Here is a 26745-nt window from a genome sequence, read left to right on the forward strand (position 1 = left end):
TGCTTCAGAGTGCCAAGGTGTACGCTAGAATTGATGTCGTTTTTGATAGATATGACAATGTTAGCATTAAAGATGAAACCAGACAAAAATGAGCGAAACAGTCAACACAGATTCGTTGTGTTGTAGAAGATGAAAATGTACCTCTTCAGTCAATTGGAACAACTTCCTTGCACTTCCAGATAACAAAAAGATCTTTCAGCACTCTTAGGCACAAAACTTTTAGATATGTCTCCTTCTGATGAAGAAATTGTTGTAGTCGGAGCATTTGACGATCATCCAATCCGAACTTAGAAATTAAACCTTTACAAGAATTACACGTATCTCGCTTCATCTGGTAAACATCCCACATAAGACAGTCGTAGTCGCTTTCCGTAACACTGATGCAGTGTTTTACTAGTCCACTTTCAAAAATTATCTACAAAGGACGTGTGGACGAAGACTGGTACAAATGCAAACGGAAAGTATATCAACATAAATAAAATCCACATGACAATTCCATAAGGTTGTGAGAGATTTCTAATCCCATTTCACGCTCTCACAAGATGCGATGTGATGTCATTTATTACGGGTCACACGAAATTGTCGTCTTGGAAAGATTTTGAAACCCATTACTCCTTACTGGAAGGCGTTGGAGAAAGTGAACTTACATCGGCGAAGATCGTAGCAACACAGAAATTTATATGCTACATATTTGGTTATGGTGATGTTATATCTATTAATGATATCCGTTACCTTCTCTATTCACATGTTGGAAGTTAAAGACCAACAAAGGACACTCTACTTCGACACATTAAGACAACACAATACCAGAGCTTAGTGTGGAAGCAGAGTTGCGTTCCCTTTCCCAAACTTACAGAGCTTCAAAGCATAGGTTGGTATGATAGTGACGATATTCTTAAACCGATCGTAATGACATTGGATCCAATCTTAGAAAGTTATTTTGAACTTATTGTACACGTAAGAAAGAATGTTTAACAAAGAGGTGTAACTGTAAACGTAACATCAATGTGTGTACTAGTAACTGTAAATGTGGACGTGCTAGTATTAACTATAACAACAAACTTGATAGTTAAGTGTGAGCTGTGTGTTTCAATCCTTTTGTTCGTTTATATTTTTGGTTTCATTATTTCATATATCAAAACCTGTCATCTTTACGTGTTTACAATTTTCAAAATATGACAAAAACTTATTAGTAGAGGTATAGGAATTGTAAGCTTATCTAATTATGTATTAAATTCACTTTATGTTCTGTGTTTTGAAACGATTCTTAAATATGGTTCTTTTTCTGCAACCGCTATTGCAAAAATTCACATAAATCACAAGTAGTCTTCACGTATTTAAAGTTCTAAAAAAATTCAACAGCGCTTAGTGCATATATTTATGTGGTAGTGCTAACCCATTATTACGTTATACGCTATTACTTAAATTTCGTGTGCTTTAAGAAGAAATCGTTCTACATTTTCTGTACTAAATCAATGAATGATACTCATTTTATTTTAAAACTACCTGAAATATCCATTCTTCGCATGGAGGCTGTATTTGGATCCTGTGGGACTATCACCATTGATCTCAGCGACCGCAAAAAACTATGGATTTGACACTAATATCAATCATTTTGGATTATTTTTACATGTCTCGGTATCCCCCCTAGCAGGTGACCCCTGCCCGCAGCCGAATGGGGTGAATTTGGAAGTTAATGCGATCGGAGTCTCACCATTAATCTCAGCGACTGCAAAAACTATGAATTCGATACTAATATCGGTCATTTTGTACTACTTTTACAGGTCCCGGTAAACGCCACCCCCTCTCTTGTTTGAAATGAAAAAAAAAAACGCTTCGTCTTGGTCTGTGACCTGACCAAGGTACCCGTGACCTAAATTTGATAACTCTAGGTCCACACGTCTGGTCCCTAGGCCGCACACAGACAGACACATAGACAAACAAACTCTTTATTTTATTGACATTAGATATTGAGGACATATGTAGAAAAAATTGTTCTTGTTTTGAGTTTGCAACACTACAAAGCAAAGTTATTGTAACAGTGGCGCATAATTATTTATAAATAATAAAATATTATGTTTTAATATAATTAACAATATAGTTTATATAATTTCATAATACTATTTTTCATGTTGAAGAGATGGTAATATAGCAGTAGTTGGCAACACTGATATTTTCAAAACCACGCATTAGAATATTTGACAACCATGATTTTTTCTTCAGAACACTCAATTCTTTCAAGCTGCGTAGGTTGCTTCAAATTTCGCCTAAGTGCCGTAAGATGTCTCTTTATTTGAATTTTTGGCTAGTCTATGAATTATGTGCAATGGATGAATAGCGACAATACGGCGATAAAAGTTACAGTCAGTGGTGGATTGATGGTGTTTATGGATACCAAGAAGGTGATATAACGATGAATGTGTGTAACATGGTAGAATTGGGTCTGGTCTGAATTCATGGAGAATCGGATGAGCGTCTGCTATACAGCACTAAATGTAACACATAGTAATAGAATACAACATTTTGCCTAGAATGTCATATTCATTTACACCTGCTGTAACTTTTTTTTTTTTTTTTTTAAGAAAATTTCGTAACTATCTAATTGAGTCCTTCAATAGAAAAAATATATGCCTGTAAATTAAAATTAAACTTCGTGGCACGAAATACTAAAGAGATTAAGACAAACTAATCTGCAATCAATGCAATTCAAGATATGTATACCAAATTTAATCTTAACTTCGTTTGAACTAAAAAATTTAGGTATGGAGTGCCTGTATATACTTAGGGAGTAATGTTAATTCAAAGTTTATATTTTGCAGGAAACAAACAAGACCAAAATGTTTTCTGTACTATTATATACTTGTTGCATTTGGTAGAGAGAAAAATACAGAGAAATTTTCAAAAAGGAATTCTAGCTTGATCTTTCATTTGGTGAATAATGGATCATATAATCTATCTAGTAGATAGATGTGCTAATTAGCTCCGTATTAATTAGGAATCAATATTAAAATTTTGTTCTATTCTCTATAAACTCAAAATCATGTATTACTATCGGGTGTTAAAAATCTATCTATCTCTCGATACTCGGTCGGAAAAGTGTAACAGCTTTTTCAGGCCAGCCATCTTGAGTGGGGTTTTTCCTGGATTTCCCTCATTCACACCAGCCAAATGCCGGGATGGTACCTAACATAAAGATCCCAGGCCGCTTCCTTTCCTTTCGTCGGATAGTGTGCTCGCCGAGGGAGTCATCCCTCATATACGGGACGGGCAAAATGGCCTTAGATACCGACAGCCCAGAAATCTAATTCCTAATTCTATCTATCTCTTGTTAAAGCTTATCATTGACTGGTAGTTAATTTAAGGTGGATCACTATTTGTTCTCGGTGCTATGCTAAACTCTGCTTGAATAGTGCGGCATTGCCAGATAGTGTCGAGTGTTTACTGATGCCAAATAATAAAGGGAGTAATCATGGAATTCTGCTTAGATACTTACTGGAGAACTTAGTTTTCGACCTTTACCGCGATTCCGCTTCTCAAACTGCAACGCTAGAATCCATGAATTTTCTTATTCTGACTACTACAGTAAACGTACAAATTTGGCAACAACGTATTATGGCGTTCCGCGCAAGTTTCATCTCAAAATCTATTTCCTTAAATCTAAATTAATATTTAAATAAAATATGAAACAAAGCACGGAAAACAGTCAAACACTATATCTATTTCGTGATAAGGTTCTTAAACATTTCATAAAACTGAGCAGTTCTATTAAGATCTAATAGTCAGTGCCATCTTGTGTGCTCATTGTAAAACGAATCAAATATTTTTTTTTTATTTGTTACATTTTGGATATCAGGAGACACAACCAAATGAATCAATGAACTCCCTCTGAGCTAACTGCCTACCTACTGTTCTTTTAAGCACTTTCATAATCCATGTAATTTTGAGCATTGGTTTTTCCACTCTCACTTAATGTTCAAATGTTACGTCACACCTTTTCCCCATTCTATGTCCGATGTAAATGAATTGCACAAATTATCTTCTAAAATTCATTCAGTAGAAACATTTATGAAAGGTAAACATAGTTTTTACTTTATAAATTTGAATTTCAGAGCTAATAATAAGTTTCACTATACGTTTGACAATTTTAGTACTCTATCTGCGTAATCCTGAACACCTGCACAACGAGAATGGACAGGAAAATGGTACTGCACAATTGAGCAGTTGATTAAATAGTCGAGCGAGGACCTCACAGAAATGAAATGAACATTCGAAAGGCTGATTTGTGTTTCATTTGCATTACATTTTGTAAAATATCTCCCATCGTTAAGTTGCGTGCATTTTGCATAAATTTTCATTTAAATTGATATATATCTCATTGTATGTTTGTGCTTAGTTATGTAGAAACTTCGTGTAAACGCACAAAATTACATAGAGTTGCTATTAATTTTTCCATTGCTGTATATCAGTTATTTCTATTTGTAGGCAGCGCACCTTAGAAGCATAAAAAAGAAATTTTATGCTTCAGCAACCCAAAGCTTTATTAATATCTATTACCATTTAAAAATACGTTCATATCAATAACACTTTGAGCTTAGCTGTTTAGAGTATGATGAGACTGCCAATCCTGCAATGCATTCCCTAGAGTTGCGCATAAACCCTTGATAGAAATTCGCTGACGAGTTTAGATGCAAAAATGGAGTTCACGTGGAACAGCTTCTTAGTATATTGACGTTGTATCAGTTTTTTCAGAAAGGTATTCTACCCAAAAGGTATTCTATCCTTTTCTAAAAGATTCCTTGAAGAATCTGTTTGTATCTGGTTATACCAACAGCTTATCGATTTATGAAGCACAAGAACGCGGGTTATAGGCAAATTCTGTCTCCTTAAAAACCTCTATACGCTACTTTCTGCATAACGTCATCCAAAGATATAGTTTTATAGTCTTACTCTTCTCTACTAACAGAAATTGAATGATCGGAATATTCTTATACTCGTTTAACTTGTTTATGGTATAGACTAACACGCTGAAGACTAACAGAAAAGGGCTGACTGCAACATAGTACATAAAAAGAATGTCACTTCTGAAGTGTATCATCATGCAAAAACACTTTGTTGATCGACATTACTTTTAGTTAAGATTATCCATCTTAGTTTGTAGTAAGTTATTTCCACAGCCAACTTTACACAACTCAGCTAGTATAAAGAAGGAAATAGGCAATCTTTCGAATAGCCCTAATCATGACCTAATTAAACATTTTTCATCATTACTTTCGTAAATATTAATTGATTTCAAATGTAAAATAGATTTACTTTGAGGCTTCCAGATTAACCTATTTGCTTGGAGTTGAAGTCAGTAAAAAAGTAAATTATTAAGTTATTTCCTCCCCTTCCCATCAATACTTTAGGAAATCAGCTGCATGATAAATTTCGTAAAAATTCTCCAATCCTTGCTGATTTAATGATCTATGGTTCATTGTTAAGATTGGCATCAGTGAAAGCCAAGGGCGCCGATTTCTTTATAAATTTGGGGGAAAGCATTCAAATGCAGAAAGCATATAGGAGGATTTTAAGACAAATTGCATTCAAATTATGCCAAATATTATACATTTACAAATACAATGAGGGGGCCCACATGAGCTTTGGGAGGGCCGGGCCCCCTCGGCCCCCAGAATCGGCGCCCCTGGTGAAAGCAAAGGGGAGATTTTGGTTCCCAACTTTAAGAATGTACCAGGGCTATTTTTAGCCTCCGTTAAGCTACTGGAGGAAATCTACGTGAGATGAGAAAGCTGGGATAAAAGGAATTGTTCATTGGGCGCATATCTCTCGCATACCGATAGACAGACTATTCTAATCAATCATCGAGGAGTAGCAAGTGTGAACACGTATCGCGTATAATCGAAGAGCCCGCCAAGTGTGAACTACGTGGCTAACTTGATTTCTTCAGGCTGCTGAGTTCCCTGAACTTAAAGATAAGACAGTTCAGAAGTCATCGTCTACACCTTTCACGAACAGTCTACTTACATTCAATTCTCAGCAGTAAGTCAGTATGTCATTTAAGGTCTCATCAGAACTTGACAGCCATGAAGACACAACAGAAAATCATGAAAATGAGATGGGAAGTTGTCCCTTAACATCCCTACAGTCCAGATTTTGCTCCTTGGGGTTTCTTCCTGTTTGGTCACCCGAAGACCCACTTGCGAGGAAAAACATTTGACAATGATAAAGCCTTCATTTCTCGTATGAAATAATGGTGTAAAAGTGAGGCACCTGAATTATACCAAAGTGAATTCAAGGCATGGAAACAACATTGTGCAAGATGCGTCGCAGCACGTGAAGACTACATTGAGTGACATGGTCTTGTAGTTAAAGAATCAAAGTACGTTCACCTAAAATTTTATAATTATTTTGCAAATAACAAGAATACTATAACCATCTATGCAAAACTTACTGAACACCCCTCCTATGTTTCATTTTGTTAGTGTCATAATGAAGATCTTAAGACGGTACATCTCGGTATCACTTTCTCCTAAATAGGTGGAATAGTTCTTGTTCAGCGTAATTTTAGGTTTACAAATTATCTCTCTCCATTATCTCGCATGGGATTTTAGACTATATCATTTTGTTCAGCACATCATAGTTTATCGATTCGTCATTGGACATTTTTTATTAAGGGTTTTGACGGCCATGAGACTCAAAAAATGCTCAAGTACCACGCTTCGTGAAGCCGTTTTGGATCTCACCAAAATAAAAAGTTGAGGCCGTGATACTCCTTTGTGGGTTTCACTTGATATTTGTTAACGTGTGCAAACTGCAAACTAGGTTTCAGAGTGCTGCCTTGTGCTTTAGCCTGACCACGCAAAGCAGTAGTTGGTCATGCCTCATACAAGTGGATTCAAAATAATATTTTAGAATTTATTAGTTCTACGTCTGATATTGAAATTTATTATTATTATTGACTACATATGACAACATAATTATCTAATGTTTAAAATACAACAGTTGGTGTATCGCATCGATATTGAAGCACACAAAGTTCAGTTGTCTTCTGATGTTCCGCTATCATTCGTCCTTTCTTTGATTTCATCCTGCTGTGAAATGGCTTCAGACATACACTCTCTCTCTCTCTCTCTCTCTCTTTCTCTCATTCACACGCGGAAGAGAAGAAAGATTAGAGCAATGTATATTTACGTTTCCGTCTCGTCTCTGTGTGAGAGGTTCGTTGGATGGCGGTGGATGATGTCTGTTTTTGACATTGAAGAACTGCGTCAAACAAGTGAAGCGAGACAAAATCTCTTAAAGGAACAACCAAGTGGAAAATTCTGCAGACGACAAAAAGCATACAACCTAAGCACTGGGTGACAGTTACTACAGGATTTAAGGGGAGAAAAAGATGGGATTTTCTAAATCCGAAACACGTTTCTGATTATTTTTCTCTTATTTCGTTTTAAAAAAGGATTGCTTACGACTTGTGCTCGATGTAGTTTCTTTTCGCAGTAATTTGTAATTTTCCCCTTTGTTCTTTCGTAGATAGTTCTACGTTTTATTCCCAATCACACTTCATTTAATACAGTTAGTTTGCAGAGAAAAGTTAATATTTTTTATGGTAGCCTAAAAATGGAAGTTGTTCATGGTGGTTATTATTTTCACTCAAAACTACCCTGTCTAGCTAACCCTAGAACAGCAACAAAGTCCTTATGCTACTACCACTTTCTGTTAAGAATAAAGAGTTCACAGTCTGGCACGTTCAAAATAGCAATAGTATAATAAATTTATTAATCAGTAGGCCCATATAATATGAATGCCCACGATGGAAGAGTATAATGCAATACGTATCGTTGAAATTTCAGGATTTTCGAGTAGAGTACTGCAAAAGCACAACGGGTCAAATGCTATCGAGCAAATTGCACAGGAGAGAGAATCTGAAAGGGTTCAGTTCATGTTGCACCCAGCTGGAACGGTCAGAAAATATGTATCATTGTTTCCTCAACGTTACACAAACAATAATTACTATACAATAGTTACTAAGGATCTCTTTCTCTTCACCAATATCCCGAGATGCCACTGATAATCTCAGCTTTGCTCAATTTGGTGCTTGTTCCGTTGTTCATCCGCAATATTGAAATTTTTGAAACTCTCTAAACCAACAAGCAAATTAAAATTTGTATAAAACTTCAAATTTTGTACGAGTAAAACACGTTCTAACCAAGGACGTATCCAGAGAGTTATTCAGATTATTTGGAAGTCAGAACAACTGACGATGTTTAGAAGTAGTTGTACAGTTTTGAGGGGAACATTTCAACAGATGATTTGAGAAACACGATATGAACCATCGAGGAGTTGGGTACGCGTTATGAACCATAGAAGGACTAAGTACGCGTTATGAACTATCGAATGGCTGGGTACACGTTATGGACCATCGAAGAGGCGGATATACCGGATGAACCATTGAAGGACTAGGTACGCGTTACGAGCCATCGAAGGGCTAAGCCATTGAAAAAAAAAACAAAAAAAAAAAAAAAAAAAAACAGAAGTTTAACCGCATCTGTCTTCTAGAAGTCTAACCTGCGCACAACCAATAGGGAGCACTTTTTGCCCACCACAGTTTTTTTTCTTTTTTTAATCGTCTAATCGTTACTTTAAAATTGTAGAAAAAAAATGTTATTGCACAATATGTTTAGCAAAAAACGTAGATATACTTTACGGCGGTGCAAATTGAACGTTAATGTGTCTCATAAATTTGCTATTTTAAGTTGTTGGGCACAATGTACCCCACCCGTTGGTAGGAGTTATGACTGTCATTTAGAAGTATCACTTCTAGATGGCACTATAATAAATAGCAGTATCACGCCTTTTCTGAATTTAGGGATAGTATTATCCCGTGTACTGTTCATTTTGAGTTTCACGTTAGTGTTCTCATAAATTAGCTGTTTTAAGTTGGTGGGCAAAAAGTACCTCCCTCCCGTTGGTAGACTATGTGACTGATATTTGAAGTGTTACTCCTAGATGGCAGTATAATAAACAGTTGTTAGTTTTATCCCATGTACTATTCACTTCAGTTTCTGTAGATTTTTGTGAGAGGTTCTAATTTGTTTCTTTTGAGAGATTTATTTAATCTTAACAGGTTAGGTACGAAATGACCATTCTCCCCTTTTGTAATCCGCGTTACAAAAAATACTTAGGCAGTGCCAGAACTCCGGATTTTTTTTTTTTTTTTTGCTGTGGCTGATAGAAGCACTAAAAATTATTAATAATAAAAGAACCACATGTTTATTGATCCGTCAGGGCACCTGCGGCAATCTTTCGTTTTGTTGACCTCCTTTCTCATTATCTCATGAAGATATAATTCCCATATTTGTCTGCACAAACTCCAGAAGGTCATCAATGACGACAACTACTCAATTATTAACTTACATCTAACACTACGTCACAGTGGTTCACTCCGACTAAGAATGTAGGTTGTACAACTTTCGTGGGTAAGAGGTGAATTCGATTAAAACTTATCTAAAAGCCGACAAAGGACAAAGTAAAACAAAATTATCACAAGCACATAAACGGTAATCAATACTGTGCGTACGCTCGCAGCTGTCTACGTACGTAATCATCTCTGTAAACAGAAATCTCAATTGAGTAAACCAGCCTAAATTAGATTACTGACATAACATAAAAGTGTAATAATAATCCTCAATAGAACTAATAGTACATCGGAAGGTAATTTAATTATTACCTAAGCTTAGGTCAAAATTTAGTGCAATTGATCGTTTGAATGTAATTCAAAGACAAGGCCCACAGAAATTTGGAAGGGACCATTTCCTTTAAAGAAATTGTATTTATTGAAGTACGTTGTAGGCAGTTGAACGTTTTAGTACCGCAAAGGAACTATTTTTTTTTTATGTCAACTCCTTAAATTCTTTTCTTTTGCCACTTTTTGTACACAACAACTGTTTTTCTTTTCTTTAGCCTTAGCAAAATGATATGGGAGACCTTTTAATACTACTTTAACAAATTCAGTGATTATATAATTGAGATAGATTTAGAAAAGAGGGTGTTTTTTAAAACCTCAGTTTAGCCATGAGAGGAAAACACTTGGGATGGTGAAACGCGGATAAGCCAGATCTGTTCATTGGAATTCTCACATCTTCCCTCCCATACCAGAAGACAGACTCTACACTTCATTCATTGTGCAGTAGTAAGCATTTTAAACTCTCTGTAGCACTTCCTGTCTAGTAATAAATTATAACGTTCTTTTCATAATACTTAATCACTCGACGATGAAATGCGGCTGTATTATGCCCTTCTGAATGTAGAACTCGAATTACATAGTGTAGTTCACACTTGGCGGGCGCTTCAATTGCACTCGATACAGTTTACCTGACTACTCCATAATGATTGAACATCAGAGTCTGTCTTGTAGTTTGGGGCATGTGCAATTTCCAATAAGCAGATTTGAATAATTCGCGTTTCACCATCTGATGCCTTAACGAAGGTTGAAAAAGAAACCGTTCTAGATTAAATAAGCAATATACTTTACTATTTAAATAACTAATTTGAATTATTTAACTAAAAATATTCGAAAAATTTATTAAAGTGAATTTTTTAAAACAAAAACAAAAGCGTCATCTTCTTTCCTATCTGTTTTAAAACATCTTCGTTTCGTACTTTGTCCATTTTATCTTCTCTATCTTCCTCCAACATCACATTTCGAAGTTCACTAAATATTTTTCTCTAACTTCCACAATGTTCAAGTCTCTGAACCAGACAGTTTAATACTGACCAAATTCTTCATTCGTCCAATATTAAGCCTGCTAGTTAAGAGTGATCTTTTCTTGTTCGCTACGGCAATTCTTTGCAGCAATAAGCATCTCTCGTCGAAATACTTTCCACGTACTTGAAATTCTTGACCTCTTCAAGTTCTCTTTGTTCTACTCTGACTGGTAAGGGCGAATTTCCACGGGATATTCTCATGACTTTCGATTTTTCGATGTGATTTCCATTCCATATAATTTCCCAGTGTCAACTATTTACTCAATCATCTCCTGTAGTCCTTCGTCGGTTCTAGCTATAATAATCGTATCATCTGCATACCTGATCTTGTTAATGATCTGCCCTCCAATCTTGAAATCTCAAATTCCCATTAATGCTTCCTTCTTTAACCATTCACTGTAAATTTTGAATAATTGGGGCGACAATCTACATCCTTGTCTGACTTCTCTTCCAGTCTCCACACTATTGGTTTCTCATCAATTCAAACACAACTTCACTCGTTGTCCTGCGTACAGGTTGCGAATGAGTCTTCCGTCTTTCCAGTCTCGATTCCAGTTTCCAACTCTGATTTCTTTAAGCATTTTCAGAAGTTTGGTCCAACTAGCCCGGTCGAAAGTTTGCCCGTCGATGAAGCACAAACACTACTCTTCCTTTACGTCCAGAATTTATTCTGATGTAATTCTCATCAACCTAATAGAATCTCTGTGCCTTTTCCTTTCTGAAATCCAAATTGATCTTCGTCTAATAACTCTCCTGTCTTACTTTCCAGCTGCCTGTTCAGTATGCGCGCAATAATCTTTGCAGCGTGAGAAATAAGGCAATTTCTGCGATTGCTGTACTTCTTTGCTTGCTTTCTCGTTGAGTAATGCAATCATTGTAACATCAAGAAAATCATTATTCAACATTTGGCCATTCACCACTCAGGTAGATCTTGTTAATAATTGAAGGCAGTGGTTTTATTGCATTGTCTCCTAATCCCTTGAGCAAATCTGCTGGAATGTCGTCGTCCACAGTGGCCTTCCTCCTTTGCATGTCCTTGATGGCTTTACTACTTCACTTTTCAATATACTGGTTCCTTTTTCTTCATCATCCACCTCTTCCTCTGCTTCGATCGCAATATCTTTGAGGCAGTTCTTATGATCATACACGCAAAAAAAGAAAGGTTACTAGTAAACAAGAAAAAGGTGGACAGTAACCAAGTTAGTTTGTCAATATATAGACAACAGAGTCGTGTGTCCCAGCAGCCAAGCCAAAAAGGTTAACGAGAGAAGGTGATCGTAACCTTGCGTTACAGGTTAACATTGCTAGGTTACAGTGTAATAACTCACAGGGGTACGCTAACCGATCACGTAGTTACCACTATCAATCATAGCCTGTAACCGGTAACCTTGTTAGTATGTTGGAATAACCGACTGCTCGGTTAACGAAACAGGGTGCAACAACTTTCTAACCGTGTATTTTGATTAGTATAACTTATTTAATAAATAACAGTAACAGATATTCAATCAACCACGAGCACATCAAAAAATACAATAATAAAATAGATAATAACTACCTAAATTTATTTTCATTTCTAATATGTACTTTTTTTTTGTCGTCATCCCGTTTAAAGGGTAACGCCCTTTTTTTTTTTTTTTTTTTTTTTGCTAGCCGACTACGACTAGCACCCGTCCAAAGGGTACCGCCCTTTATATCGGGAAGTGGGGTACAGGGAATAGCTAGGAGTGGAGAACGATGGGTGGGTTTCTAGAGTTTCATTCAACTTTATTAAATCTTATATTTTACATAGCAAATTATAACTTGGTAGCAGTTATTTATTCATTCATCATATGAGCGGGAAAATAATTACATCGTGGAGAGTTGGACATTATGGCCATTAACCATAATCATTATTGAGGTGGGATGATAGGGATGACGGTGAGGTGCACTAGACATCACATCATCGGGTTGTGTTAGTAAAACAAATGCAGGTTATCTTCTGATTCGGGGGCAGCTCCGAATCTGATGAAGACAGTGGGAAGCCCTTGTAGAACAGTAGGACTACTGTGCAAATGATGGAATTATGCATGGTGGGGCTGTATCGGTGATAAAATCATTGATGAGAATGAGATCGGGGCTGTCAGGGGGGAGAGTATAGCGGTATAGTGTAAAAAGTAGTGAGAGGGGAGAGTGACGGAGTTGAGTGTGGGGTCGGATGAGAGCGCACTGATGCATTGTATCGAAAAGCAGAGGGTGGTGAAATTGATATCGTTGTGAGATGTAGCGAAGGCGTAATGTTTCGAGGTGGTATAGGATGTGCGGAAAAGGTGTTTGATTGTAAAGATCTCGGGTAGGACTGGGAAGGCGAATGCGAAAAGCAAGACGAAGAGCATGTCTTTCCAGGATTTGCAATCGAGTGTAGAATGATGGGGCGGCCGATATCCAGGCAAGAAAGCCATAGGTAAGGACGGGGCGTAAGAACATTTTATATGTAGTAAGGAGTGTGTGGGCAGTGAGTCCCCAGGTAGTTCCGGTTAGGCGGCGCAGAAGGTTAAGTCGATTATAGGCTTTCTTACAGATGGTCTTCAGATGAGGCGACCATTTGAGATGCCGGTCGAAGGTGATGCCAAGATAGGTAGCTGTATTCTGTGGTTGCAAGGGAACATGATCGACATGAACGTGAAAGTTAGCTGGATTGCGGTACACTTTAGTTCGTTTGCCAGGCGGAAGGAAAATGATGGTTTGTGTTTTAGCGGCATTGAGTTTGAGGCGCCAGTATCTGCACCAAGAAAGAAAAGTATCGATAGCTGTTTGTAATGTACGGTTAATCTGATGAATGGTTGGGGCAACAGCAAGAAACGCCGTATCGTCAGCATATTGATAGAGATTGATGGAGGGAGGAAGATTGGGAAAATCAGCCACATAGAGCAGATAGAGGAGGGGAGAGAGTGATGAACCTTGAGGAACGCCGGAATGAAGAAAAATGGGATGCGATAAGTGGTTGTTGATGGAAACATAGCTAAGGCGACAAGTGATAAAATGAAAAATAAAACGGATATAGCAGAGAGGAAGATCAAAGGAAAACAGTTTATAGAGAAGACCAAGATGCCAAACTTTGTCAAAGGCTTTTTCTAAATCAAATAGAACTAAACAGGACGGTTGATTGGAGTTAAACTGATTTGTAATGTGAGTGGTTAAGCGAAGGAGTTGGTCATTAATACTGAATTGAGGACGGAAGCCTGCTTGGTGAAGTGGAATGAGATTACGTACGGAAAGATGGGGGTGGAGACGGGAGACAAGGATACGTTCAAGTAGTTTACTGAAAACGAGTGTAAGCTGTATTGGACGATAGGAAGAGACTGCATGAGGTGGTTTGTTAGGTTTCAAGAACATTAACGTGGTAGAGGTTTTCCAAGGAGTCGGTATGAATCCAGTACGCAGTATAAACGTGTAGATGGTAGCCAGAAGGTAAAAGAGGACATAAGGTGCTTCTTTAATATGGCGGTAGGATATGCGATCGGAACCGGGTGCAGAGTTTCGTTTGCCACGAAGACTATGATGAATATCTTCGACGGTAATAGGTGAGGTAAGGGCAGAATCTGGAGGGAGAGTGTGAGTGGAATGGGGTTGGAGTGCAGGAGAAGAAAGCTGTAACCTGTCTGTAGGGTGACGACGCAAGGTAGGATCAGGAGGGAGAGGAGTAAAAATGTCTTGTAGATAAGAGGCGAAAGCGTTAGCTTTGCTGAGATCATCTTGGAGTGGCTGATTGTGATCAAGAAGTGGATAGGAAGTACAAGAGCTTTTGCCTGTTAGTCGGTGAAATCGCTTCCAGAATTTGGAAGGATGAGATGTGGTACTAAGTTGGTTGCAGGATTTAATCCACTGACGGCGTTTATAGGCGACAAGGTAGTTATGCACTATCCGTTGATATTGACGATGGAGGCGGAGTGCTTCGAGGTTGCCAGTACGAGTGAAATCTCTAAAATGTTGGCGAGAGCGATGGATGAGATGAAGATACTGTGGGGGAAGAGGTGGACGAAAGGAATGAAGAGTGCACTGAGGAATATACTGTGCAGAAGCAGTATGAATGGCGCCAGTTATAGAATCAAGAGAGTGATACATTTCGTCTTCTGTTGTAGGAGGGGTGATACAATCTAACTGTGTTTGTAGGGAAGTGCGGTAGGCAGACCAGTTAGCTTTGTCAAAGCGAGGTACAGTGCGAACTAGTGGTGCTGGACTAGGAGTGCGTTGCGGAGTAGGTGTCAGAGTGAGAAGAATAGGGACGTGGTCACTGCCTAGCGGATCTAACACTGCAAGAGTATGCCGGGTGAGTAGATTGGAGGACGTTATGACGATATCGGGTGTTGTGCCACTTTCAGGGCGTGTGGGTTGTGGTAGATCGTGAAAGAAACCTGTAGTATGGGTAGTGAGGTAAGTTCGAAAATGTTCCTGTTGACGGGCAGTACGACTGTGAAAATTAATATCAGCTAAAATGACATAAGTATGAAAATGATCAGAGATATATTGAAAGAAAGGATATGGTATGGGGTGACCAGGGCGAACATAAATTGTAGCAACGGTGATGTTAAGGGTTTTGAAATATAACGTAGTGATGAGATGTTCGGGAAGAGGAGCCAGAGAAGTAGAATGCTGTCGATATGGAATGGATGGTGAAAAGCCGATGGCAACACCTCCGCATGCTCGACGAGCGGGTGCGGTATTATCATGGCGAAGAAGAGTATAACGTGAGATGTGCGGGTTTAAGCGAGGCGTAAGATGGGTTTCATTTAGCAAAAAACAATGGATATTTTCCTCTATCAGAAGCTGTTGGAATAAGATTTTATGTTGCATGAGTGATCGAATGTTGAGAAACAGGAAATGAAGTGCCATGACTAGGGGAGAGAAAAGGAAGATAGAGAAAGGTAGACTTCCGTCTGGAGTTTGTCCGAGTGAAAGTAAACTGTTTGTCCTGAGTATGTGGCGTTGAAATTAATTTGGAGAATATCCTTAGCAGCCTGTTGAACTTGATGCAAGATATGATGGCGGAGAAGGGGATGGATGTTCTGCAACGTAACCGTGATAAATGACAAGAACTGCGTAATGGTGATAGGCTGATAAGCGTCTGTAGGTGGTGGGAGAGTTTGGGTAGCGTGTGGTCGTAATGGAACAGTTAATTCAGGTTTGAACGGATCGGCGGTTGGTCTTGCCTTGCATTTATAACTGTAGGTAGGGTGATCTGTCGCATTACAAGTGGAACAATGCGGAGGTTTTTCAAGGTTAGTGCATTGACGGGTGTTATGAGGCCCTGAGCAGAATCCGCATTTTAACTGATTTGGACAAGAACTAGTAGCATGTGCGTTGTAGGCTTGACATTTTTCACAGCGCATGGGTAGCGGTGAAGGTGATTTAGATGGTTCAACGCGGTGTTTCTTGCGGTAGATGAATGCTCCATTGGAAAGCAAGGAGTCAATGGTTTCTTTGGATTGGGTTAAGACCCGAACCATGTAAGTGTTTCCGGAAGCATTCTTAATGCGGATGCATTTGAGGATGGAAAGGCCGTCAAGACGAAGTTCTTCGGTGATTTCGTCATCTGAGTAAGAGGGATCGACACCTCGTATCACGACAGAAAGTGCAGGCTGTCGGCGTGGTGGAGGCGGTTGTTTGGATAGACGAGGTGCCTGATTGATGATCTTAGCTTGTTTGCCGAAGATTTCGAATGAATAGGTATTGAGGAGATGTTTGGCGAAGTCTGGATCAGTTGTCTTGATTATGATGCCTTTCTGAGTGTTGATGAGTTGAGTGATTTTTGTGCGTGGTACATACTTGACGAGGCGAAGATACAGAATTTTCAGATCTTGGTACTTGGAGTCATAGTTAGTCAGAAGGAAAGAATGAGTTTGAGGCTTCGTGTTGCGTTCCAGAGAGTCATCGTCCATACGAGATCCTGAGGATGAATGTGAAGATTCGCTGAGGGTATGATGACGTTTGGCCTTTGGTGCATGAGATAGATGAGCATGTTGATCGTCATGAATGGGTGGCCCAGTATCATTGGAGCGTTTTGAGCGGTCCTTCCTCATAGCTGACGAAGCAGCCGAAATGGAAGTGTCCGCAGAAATAGGTGATAGGCCAGAAGAAGCTGAGGCCATGATGATACAAACCAACAGATACAACACAAAGTGCTTAGAAAAGGTAGGTGCGTAGGTAAAGACCACCCATTCGGATAGTGGCCAGGTGGAGAGAAGCCCCAGTGTAAAATCTACAGCAGCAGTTCATTATATTTCCTGAACACATTGCAAAATTATTGTTACGAGTGTGTGAATTATTTGAAGACAATTGCATAACTAGTAGTGCTACCATCTAGTGTGGATATTTGTACTAGAAACATGTCACATAACATTTTATTCATTTAAATCTCAGAATATGCATAAACCTCCGTAAATAAACTTTCCTTCACATTTCTCTATTAATTTATGTAGAATCCATATTTTAATAACTGTTTTCCTATTCCTTCGGATGTATTCATAATTCTTAAAACTTTTCGTTCTTAAAATTGCAAATGGCGACCTTGCTGTTTGTACTTCTAGTAATGCAGTGTTACCAGTAAACAAGTTTCGGAGGGTTAAGTTTGCCTTGTGTGAAAATCGGTTGATAACAACACAGTGTTTTAAATTAAATTAACCTTCTTGAATTGGTTACCTTCTTCTAACCTATTTTATAGGTTAATAGCAACCAAACACTGGATTGTTTCTACACATTTTCTAGTAACCTTTCTTGATTGATTACCGGCGACCTCGTAAAATTAACCTTTTTTGTCTCAGAAGGGTTGTTACAAATTATTAACTGGTTCTAGCAGCTAAATTGTCCATTAACCCCCACTAGGTTACCACTTATTTTTCTCAGTGTACAGATCTTTTATGTATTCCTCCCAAATTCCAAGGATTCTTTGATGATCAGTAGCGATATGCCCTTGATTGTACGAGTTACAGAAACGAATTTAAGAGCTTTTACATTACAAACATAGAAGCTATGTTTTATACAGAGTTCATGGTGTTTTATATAAAGTTTAATTTAAAGTAGCCTATAATATTTACTATAGATTTTGAAATACTTCCGGTGAGAATTCCTAATCAATATTTCCGTCGTTTTTCAGGCAAATTGTTCTGTAAATCAATTACGATATAGATTTAGTTAGACATACCCTTTAACATCGTAAAATATGTTAGTCTGAGTACTTTAATGCCAGAAGTAGATTTTTTTCAGAAGTGTAAGAATATTTTCATTTTTTAAAGAAGTACTTTTATTAAAGACTTTTTAAATAAAACCAGCGAGTTTTATTCAATTGAAGTAATGTCTAAATGCACACACTCTTTCAATTTTTCTTTTTTCTTACTCGTTTGAATTGAAGTGGTGAGTCCAGTTTTTATCTATATATTAAAATGCTAGGATTATATGTTTATCTCCAAAGAAAAATTTACATGTTTTTCTCCAATCTTTTTGATATTGAGATCTCGAAAAGCACAAGGGCTAAGAAACGTGCCGTTTTCACTGGTCGTTTCCAAATTTAAAGTAGATTGTCCAGTTCTAATTGAATATTTTAAAAAGTCTGATTGTTATTTATTTATTACAATTTTTAGGGGTACACTGGAAGTGTTGACATTTTAAAAAAGTAAAACATCATATCCTACGAATTATACATTCCAACACAACAAAGTTGTATACATGGATTGTATATCTCTCAGGCGTTTGTTTCATGGTCAAATGATAATTAAAAACGAAGGATAACCATTTCTCCAGGCTAAGACGAATCTTTATTGCCCAACGAACACCATATATCAGTGACATTATAATTAATTGTGTATGTAATGTATTTGATTATTACATACTGCATGCAAGAAGAAGGAAAACATTGATCATACATGAATTAGAAACTCCAACCGGAAGTAGGTTCAATCTTGCAAATTGTGCGAGTTATTGAAAAAATAATGAAGAAACTTTTCCTTTATGGTACCACTTGCCGATTTTTATCAAGACTTCTTTCACTTGTGTCTGTGAAGGGACACGTACAAATATTGTGAGGAATGACAATATGATTCATTCTCATATGTGAATGATGCGCTGATACAGAGCACAGTTTCAGCTAGTAAACTTATAAAAATGTATTTATTTATCACTTTGCTAATTATGAAACCGTAATCAATAATGTTATGTCACTTTTTTTTAACACTTCTGTAGTAACTCCCAATGACACAAATGGTATTACAATACTCACGTGGAGAAACAGATGAATAAAAAAACAATGTATTAATTTTATTAAAACATAGGCAATTAAAACTAATATATTATTTATTAACTTCTCTAAAAGATTATCCAAGACAGATCTATGCTTACGATTTGAAAAGATTTTCTAGGGAGGGGCGGGGACTGAAAGTAATTTTACGAGAGTACTGGGAAACTACATTGAGCACGATAGGATATACAATGGTCTTGGGTGAAGGATTTTATGCTTCCGGGCGCACTGAGAAAAATAAGTGGTAACCTAGTGGGGGTTAATGGACAATTTAGCTGCTAGAACCAGTTAATAATTTGTAACAACCCTTCTGAGACAAAAAAGGTTAATTTTACGAGGTCGCCGGTAATCAATCAAGAAAGGTTACTAGAAAATGTGTAGATGGTGTTTGGTTGCTATCCAGTGTTTGGTTGCTATTAACCTATAAAATAGGTTAGAAGAAGGTAACCAATTCAAGAAGGTTAATTTAATTTAAAACACTGTGTTGTTATCAACCGATTTTCACACAAGGCAAACTTAACCCTCCGAAACTTGTTTACTGGTAACACTGCATTACTAGAAGTACAAACAGCAAGGTCGCCATTTGCAATTTTAAGAACGAAAAGTTTTAAGAATTATGAATACATCCGAAGGAATAGGAAAACAGTTATTAAAATATGGATTCTACATAAATTAATAGAGAAATGTGAAGGAAAGTTTATTTACGGAGGTTTATGCATATTCTGAGATTTAAATGAATAAAATGTTATGTGACATGTTTCTAGTACAAATATCCACACTAGATGGTAGCACTACTAGTTATGCAATTGTCTTCAAATAATTCACACACTCGTAACAATAATTTTGCAATGTGTTCAGGAAATATAATGCGTTTTACGTTGCTTTACGGTACAAATATCAAACTCCTTTTACGTCTTTGCTTATAGGGAAGAGTATCACCCAAACAAATTCGCACTGTTAGTTCTTAAATACTTGTGATATTGGTGGCTTATAAGGGTAGGGCGTTACCCTTTAAACGGGATGACGACAAAAAAAAAGTACATATTAGAAATGAAAATAAATTTAGGTAGTTATTATCTATTTTATTATTGTATTTTTTGATGTGCTCGTGGTTGATTGAATATCTGTTACTGTTATTTATTAAATAAGTTATACTAATCAAAATACACGGTTAGAAAGTTGTTGCACCCTGTTTCGTTAACCGAGCAGTCGGTTATTCCAACATACTAACAAGGTTACCGGTTACAGGCTATGATTGATAGTGGTAACTACGTGATCGGTTAGCGTACCCCTGTGAGTTATTACACTGTAACCTAGCAATGTTAACCTGTAACGCAAGGTTACGATCACCTTCTCTCGTTAACCTTTTTGGCTTGGCTGCTGGGACACACGACTCTGTTGTCTATATATTGACAAACTAACTTGGTTACTGTCCACCTTTTTCTTGTTTACTAGTAACCTTTCTTTTTTTTGCGTGCGAGGAATTGCCCCCAAGCGACCCCTGAAATCAGCACTGCTTATAAGCATACAAATAGTAGTTAATTTCTAATTTGTCCATTGCACAAACTATTCACTTTTCGATTTTTAAGGGATATTTAACAGATCATACTCTTGGATTTTCCCCTCATTATTTGTTTTAAAAAGACAAGTCATTCTCTGTATGTACAGTATAGCTCTTGTGAAATGATACACTTTTCATATCACAACTGTAATTGTGTTTATACATTAAAGGCTGTGACCATGTGAGTGACAATCTTTGCGTCTTTGCAACGTGACTTTCAATTAGTTTCTTTGTTTCAACTAGAGAGCTTATCGATATTGTTATACTTAAAAAAAAAGTAATTACTTACCGCAAGCCGTAATAAATGAAGTACAGAAACGCACTATAAAACTCTTAGTACTACGTTAATCCGTCTCGCAGTGAACCACTGGAGCCCAATATGTGAATGCCCTGTGTTTATATTGTGAGATAGATGGAAATGCAAAGATAACACAGCTCTGTTCCCTTCAATATGATTTTCCCCTCCTTCCGATCACGTTATCAGCGCAGATAGGATAATGGAAACTCACTATTATATCCGACAGGCCAAGATTTCTTTATTATTATTGTTATTAGCCTATCAGCATTAACAGTACTTGAGTATGAATTTACTTCGATACATCTCATCTAGTACGGAAAGCAGGAGGGGATACGGGCAGCAGAAGGAGAAATGTAAGATAACCAAATGTAACACTTCTCAAGATCTCTGGAAACGTAATTTTCTTCTTCTTTCTTGAGGAAGCATGACATTTCAGCAGAAATAACAAGTGGTTTGAGAAACGGAAGTAGAGAATGTTACACCTCGATATGCAATCATTCATTCATTCAACATTGAATTGACAAGATTTTTATCTCACTACTACCAGCTAGTGTTGACACTTGTGTAACATTTTTTATCAATTTTGTAGTTTCTACTGCATAGCTATCAAACTATTCCTACTGTAATACAGTATGAAGCATAGGAAATAACACATTTTTCAAAAGAAAAGTAATCTTGCAAGTTTAGTATGAAAACGGAACCAAAAGTTGCTACTGCTATTACAGTTCAATATTATTATTATTATTATTATTATTAATTATGCTGCCTTTCGGTCGGCAGGTTCTGGGACCAATAGGTATACTTTTATCAGTTTTAGGTTTGCGCCCGGAAATGTTTCTTCCTTGTTTCTCAACGTTCAGCTTCTCTCTTTTAACTCCCGATTTTCTTCTATTTTTCAAATCGTCGATCACTTGTGTTTTTCTTGTTCCTATTCCTCGCTTTTCTTCCATCTTTTCTTCTATGACGGTAAGAAGAAGACACATACTGTATTACCATCACACAAGATGTGTCCAATCTAATTGGTCTTCCTACGAAGAATGCTGGCTAGAAGCGTCCTATTCTCTTCTATCAGTTTCAAAGCATCCTCATTTGTTACTCTTTTTGTCCATTGTATCTTCTCCACCTTCCTCCAATACCACATTTCAAAGTCCTCTAAATATTTCTTTGCTAACTTCCGTAATGTCCAAGTCTCTGAACCACACACACTAATGCTCCATATATAGCACTGGACCAACTTCCTTAGTCCAATATTAAGCCTGCTAGTTAACAGTGATATTTTGTCGTTGAATGCTTCTTTGGCTATGACAATTCTTGACCTAAATTCTTAGGTACAGTAAACATCTTTCGTCAAAATTCTCAGGTACTTGAAGTACCTAAGACCTATTCAAGTTCTCTTTGTTCTAATCTGACCCTCAACGGCGCGTTTCCACGGGACATTCTCATGACTTTCGATTTTTCGATGTCGATTTCCCTTCCATATAGTTCCCAGTGTTAACTATCATCTCCTGTAGTCTATTTCGATTCTAGCTATAATAAACAGTTTAAATTGGAATCTTTTGCTGCTTTTTAATTTTTTTTTTAAAGGAAGAGGCTCTGCTGTACAGATTTGTGTTTTGGTTTGTATTCCCATTTTAAAACTTTCTAAGGGTGCTAACATCTAAATTGTATGTCAATTTCTGCATCCAACAAATATAATCTGATTTATCATTTTAAAAAAAAGAGCAAAAAAATATGTCATTACTTATATATATATCAAGAAATTGACGCATTGGAGCTAAAGATGCATCTTCCATATCGCGAACACTAAAAATACTTGTACATAAAATAAATATTAGTATCTTTCATTTTACGTATTTCGTACGTTCATTTTAAAACTTCTTATAAAGTGCTGAAATTAATGTAATTTAAAACCACGATGCTTGTAAACTACTTACAATATTTAATATAATGATTCGAAAATCAAGGAAGTACGCCCTCTTTCAAGTAAATGTTATAAAGATTTTTGAAAAAGGGAAACAAAGATGAAACGAAAAAAGAAAAAAAACAGCGAATTTTTCCGCAGACTCAAAATGAAACAAGAGTCACAAGTTCTGTTTGATAATAACTTTGAATAGTTTGTTTGAATAACAAATGAATTTTAAATTTGTTTCATTTAGTTACTTAATAAAGGAATTAAAATCTTGAGAGTTACAGATCTAGTATTATATTAATATAATATCATGCTTATTTCTTAAAACTAAATAAGTTTGCTTTCTCCTTTGTTCCCTTTCCTTGTCATGACAACCTTCCTAAAAGTAAAAAATGTTTAATTTTCGAATTTATCTTAGAAAGGGAAAATATCGAAAATGGTCAGAAAATAATATCCGAAAATTTGCAGGTCAAAATATTTGTTTCTGTTAATTACAATTATTAATAGGTATGTACAAATTTACAGAAATCCAAAAATTGACAGCATTAGCAAGTTGAGAAACCCGTCATTTCTCCTATAATTATTGTTTGCCTAAGAGATCTAAGACGTGTCCAACACATCTCTCCAGGCTAAACAATGTTCTCTACTTTTTTTGGGGGGGGTCATTGTTTACCACAAAGTATCAGACCTACATACACCAAATAATGTAAGTATCATGAAATCTTCATAATAGCGTCATATAGTGTTTCTCGCATTATACCAGCAGTACGTAATGTCTAAAATCAGTGATGAAATAAAACTTGCTAACATAAAGTATTCATGATGTATATTGCAGAAAAAGGGAAAGTTTACAGGTCCACATTTTGTCAGTCACAGTATTTGGAATTTGGTACTTTTGATGACGACACATTTTTAAGTGAAAACAGTGCGTCAAAACAAAACATAACAAAGAAAGAACAAAACAAAAATAGAACAAAAACCACAATGAACATGATAACAAAAAAGAAAGATCAGAACAAAGAAGAATACAAAAACAAATGAGAACACGAAGACCCAGTCGCCAACTCGAAACCCCATCGAAATTGTAGCCTTTCATATAAACGAAAATAAAATTAACAGAAGCAACACACGCCAAAATAGCCAATGGTTACTACGGTTATGGTCCTTTCTTCTACGGAAGATAAATTAATATATATTTATTTATTTATAACAGGTTTCAGATACAGCACTAGGCCATTTTACACTGAAACATTTTAACAATTTGATAACACAACAATTCAATAACAATTTGAGGTCAACATGATACAACACAACAGCGACATTACAAAAATAGCTTATTTATAGATGATCTGAAACTATACTCACTTGAAAAAACGTGTACAATTTCTGATAACTGATTATAGGTACTGACAATTCGGTTTAGGAGGGACCTTTGGACAATATTAACTCTCGCCGCTCGAGTGTAAAAGAGATCACTAGCCCGTGTTGTTTTAGTGGGTACACGAAAATTGATCTGACTTAACAACTGTTCACATAATATGTGGCCATTTACATTTTTTTTTTTTTGCAAAAATATTAGGTCAATTTTTTTTCTCACTAGGGGAGGTTTGATATTGAGAGATTTTAAAACGTCATTTTTTCAGAGGTAAGCTACTCGGTAGGATACAATGGCTATAAAGAAATTAATTACGGAATTTATCTTTTTTTAATGAGTAGGGCAGGCCCTAGACAGACATTAAAATGAAATCATAATTATTGTTTGTTCATATAACTCTTCGAAATTTCTCTTTATATTCCGCTTAAATTCGAACCAGTATCGGAAGATAAGTTTCTTTGTCTAAACTACCTTTCGATTCATATTTTCAATATTAATATAAGCACTATTTCAAATCCTAATTATTGTGAAAAATAAATTAGGCAGGTCCATGCAGCTTCTTTATATAAGTCAGCAACTCGCATACGTAATATGAGGCCAAACAGCTTAACCTAGAAACTTAAAATGTTGACACCTAGTGAGCTTTGTGATGGACAAGCAGCGTGTGTATGGGTTTTCTTGGGGTTTTCCCGTTTCCTTCCACTTTCTTCATTCCACAATTTCATTCAGTTTTCTCATCACCGCCGTCTTCGTTAGTAAACATTCTACAATAGTGATTCAAATAATAATAATAATAATAATAATAATAATAATAATAATAATAATAATAATAATAATAAATCTAAGCGCTTACTTGTTTCTTTGAAGAAGGAATAAAAAGAAAAACTAGAACGCTTTTCACAAGCGCAAAACCAACAATAAAAAAATTTTTAAATTAGAAACGTCAAATAAGTGGTAAACAGTAACTTTTGTTTCAAAATAAACCAAAATAAAATATTCACTTAATAAAACAACGCCAAGTCATTTAAAAACGCAAAAGACTTTAATAAAAATAAAACTGTATTTATAAACAATTCCTTCCTCAAGGCCTTCAGCTTCCGTGAATATAAAATTACAAATAAAAAAAAAATGTTTGTATCCTCCAAAAATAACTATAAAACCTCTATCAAATTTTACTAAATCATCATTCTCTCTCCATTCTGGCAATCAGTACAGTTCAGTGGCGTAGGGAAGGGGGGCAGAGGCCCCCCCAAAGAGGTCCGACAATGTACTTTGGTACTATGACGTTTGTAATTTTTTAAATATATTTTTATGTTTATATATTTCTTTGTTTGTAATGTTTCTATATGTACCTATAACAGCACTTGCCCCCCCCCCAACACACATTCTGGCTACACTGCTGCTACAGTTGGTACTTGGAATAAGTGTGCTCATATGAACTCATATGTAAGTACGCTTTTGCATATATCCTCTGTTTACCATAAAGAATCAACACTTAACAAACTTAACTTACACAAAAGGTCTGTCGTTTAAAATCACGTTAAGTGATCCCCAGCCTTAACCGGCGATGCATTGTATTCATTAAATTTTCCTTAATAAATCATTTACGGTGTTAGTAATGACAATTATATATCTATATCAATAAACCCTTTGGGTAGTGTTCATCTAAAAAATCTTTATCTTATCTTTTCAAAATATATAACGAACATGCTATAGTACCCACAGCAACAATTAATTATAATTTTAACATATTTTATTAGCCTAGCCGGCACAACCGTGAGATTTTTCCTGGAAGGTACCACTAAGGAAGGATTTTTGGAAATGAGACGTGGAAGTGGGAATGAGATGACAATTCTCGGAACTTCTCAACGTTAGAGACATATAATTTGACATATGGACTTTTCATCTAATATAAATAAAATAAAGTTTGTCTGTCTGTCTGTCTGTGTGCGGCCTCGGAACCAGATGAGTTATCAAATTTTGGTCACGGGTATCTTGGTCCAGGCCCCGGACCAAGACTAAGCATTTTTGAAAATTCGAACCAGGGGGGTCTCAGGGGAAATGTTTCCCGGGACAGGTAAAAGTAGTAGAAAACGACCGATATTAGTATCGAATTCATAGTTTTCAAGGTCGCTGAGATCAATGGTGAAACTCCGATCGCATTAACTTCCGAATTCACACCATTCGCCTGCAGGCGGGGAGTCACCGAGGTAGCGGATTGCGAAACACGTAAATGATGCTAAATGACCGATATTAGTGTCAAATCCAAATTTTTCCGGTCGCTGAGGTCAATAGTGACACTTCCATTAGTGATAACTTTCAAATACGGGAAATTACCTGCGAGGGGGAGGTATCGAGACATGTAAAAGTAATCCAAAATGACTGATATTAGTGTCAAATCCATAGTTTTGCGGTCGCTTAGATGAATGGTCATACTCCCACAGCCGTTGACTTCCAAATACAGCCCCCATGCGAAGAATGGGCATTTTCAGCTAGTTTAAAATAATTAGACTCATTCTTCAGCGTTTTTTGATATTTGACCTAGAAGGGACGAAAATGGGATGGGAAGTAAAAA

The 26745-nt window shown here is 36.6% G+C and overlaps 1 protein-coding gene across 8 annotated transcripts in view; it reads right to left on the bottom strand.

Moving 5' to 3' along the window:
• The window catches only part of LOC145668009 (uncharacterized), a 254550-nt gene that overhangs the window by 50947 nt on the left and 176858 nt on the right, over window positions 1–26745 (bottom strand). The window contains exon 1 of one of the 8 annotated variants that reach the window (XM_081735464.1): window positions 20878–20975. The exons of 6 other annotated variants lie outside the window; for them this stretch is intronic. The gene's annotated coding sequence lies outside the window, so the exon portion shown is untranslated. Of the gene's footprint in view, window positions 1–20877; window positions 20976–26745 lie in introns of those variants that run through there. One more of the 8 variants, XM_081735463.1, reaches the window with a different exon arrangement.

This window comes from Thermobia domestica, chromosome 13 (assembly GCF_964235325.1).
Source record: "Thermobia domestica chromosome 13, izTheDome1.hap1.1, whole genome shotgun sequence".
Taxonomy (NCBI): Eukaryota; Metazoa; Arthropoda; class Insecta; order Zygentoma; family Lepismatidae; genus Thermobia; species Thermobia domestica.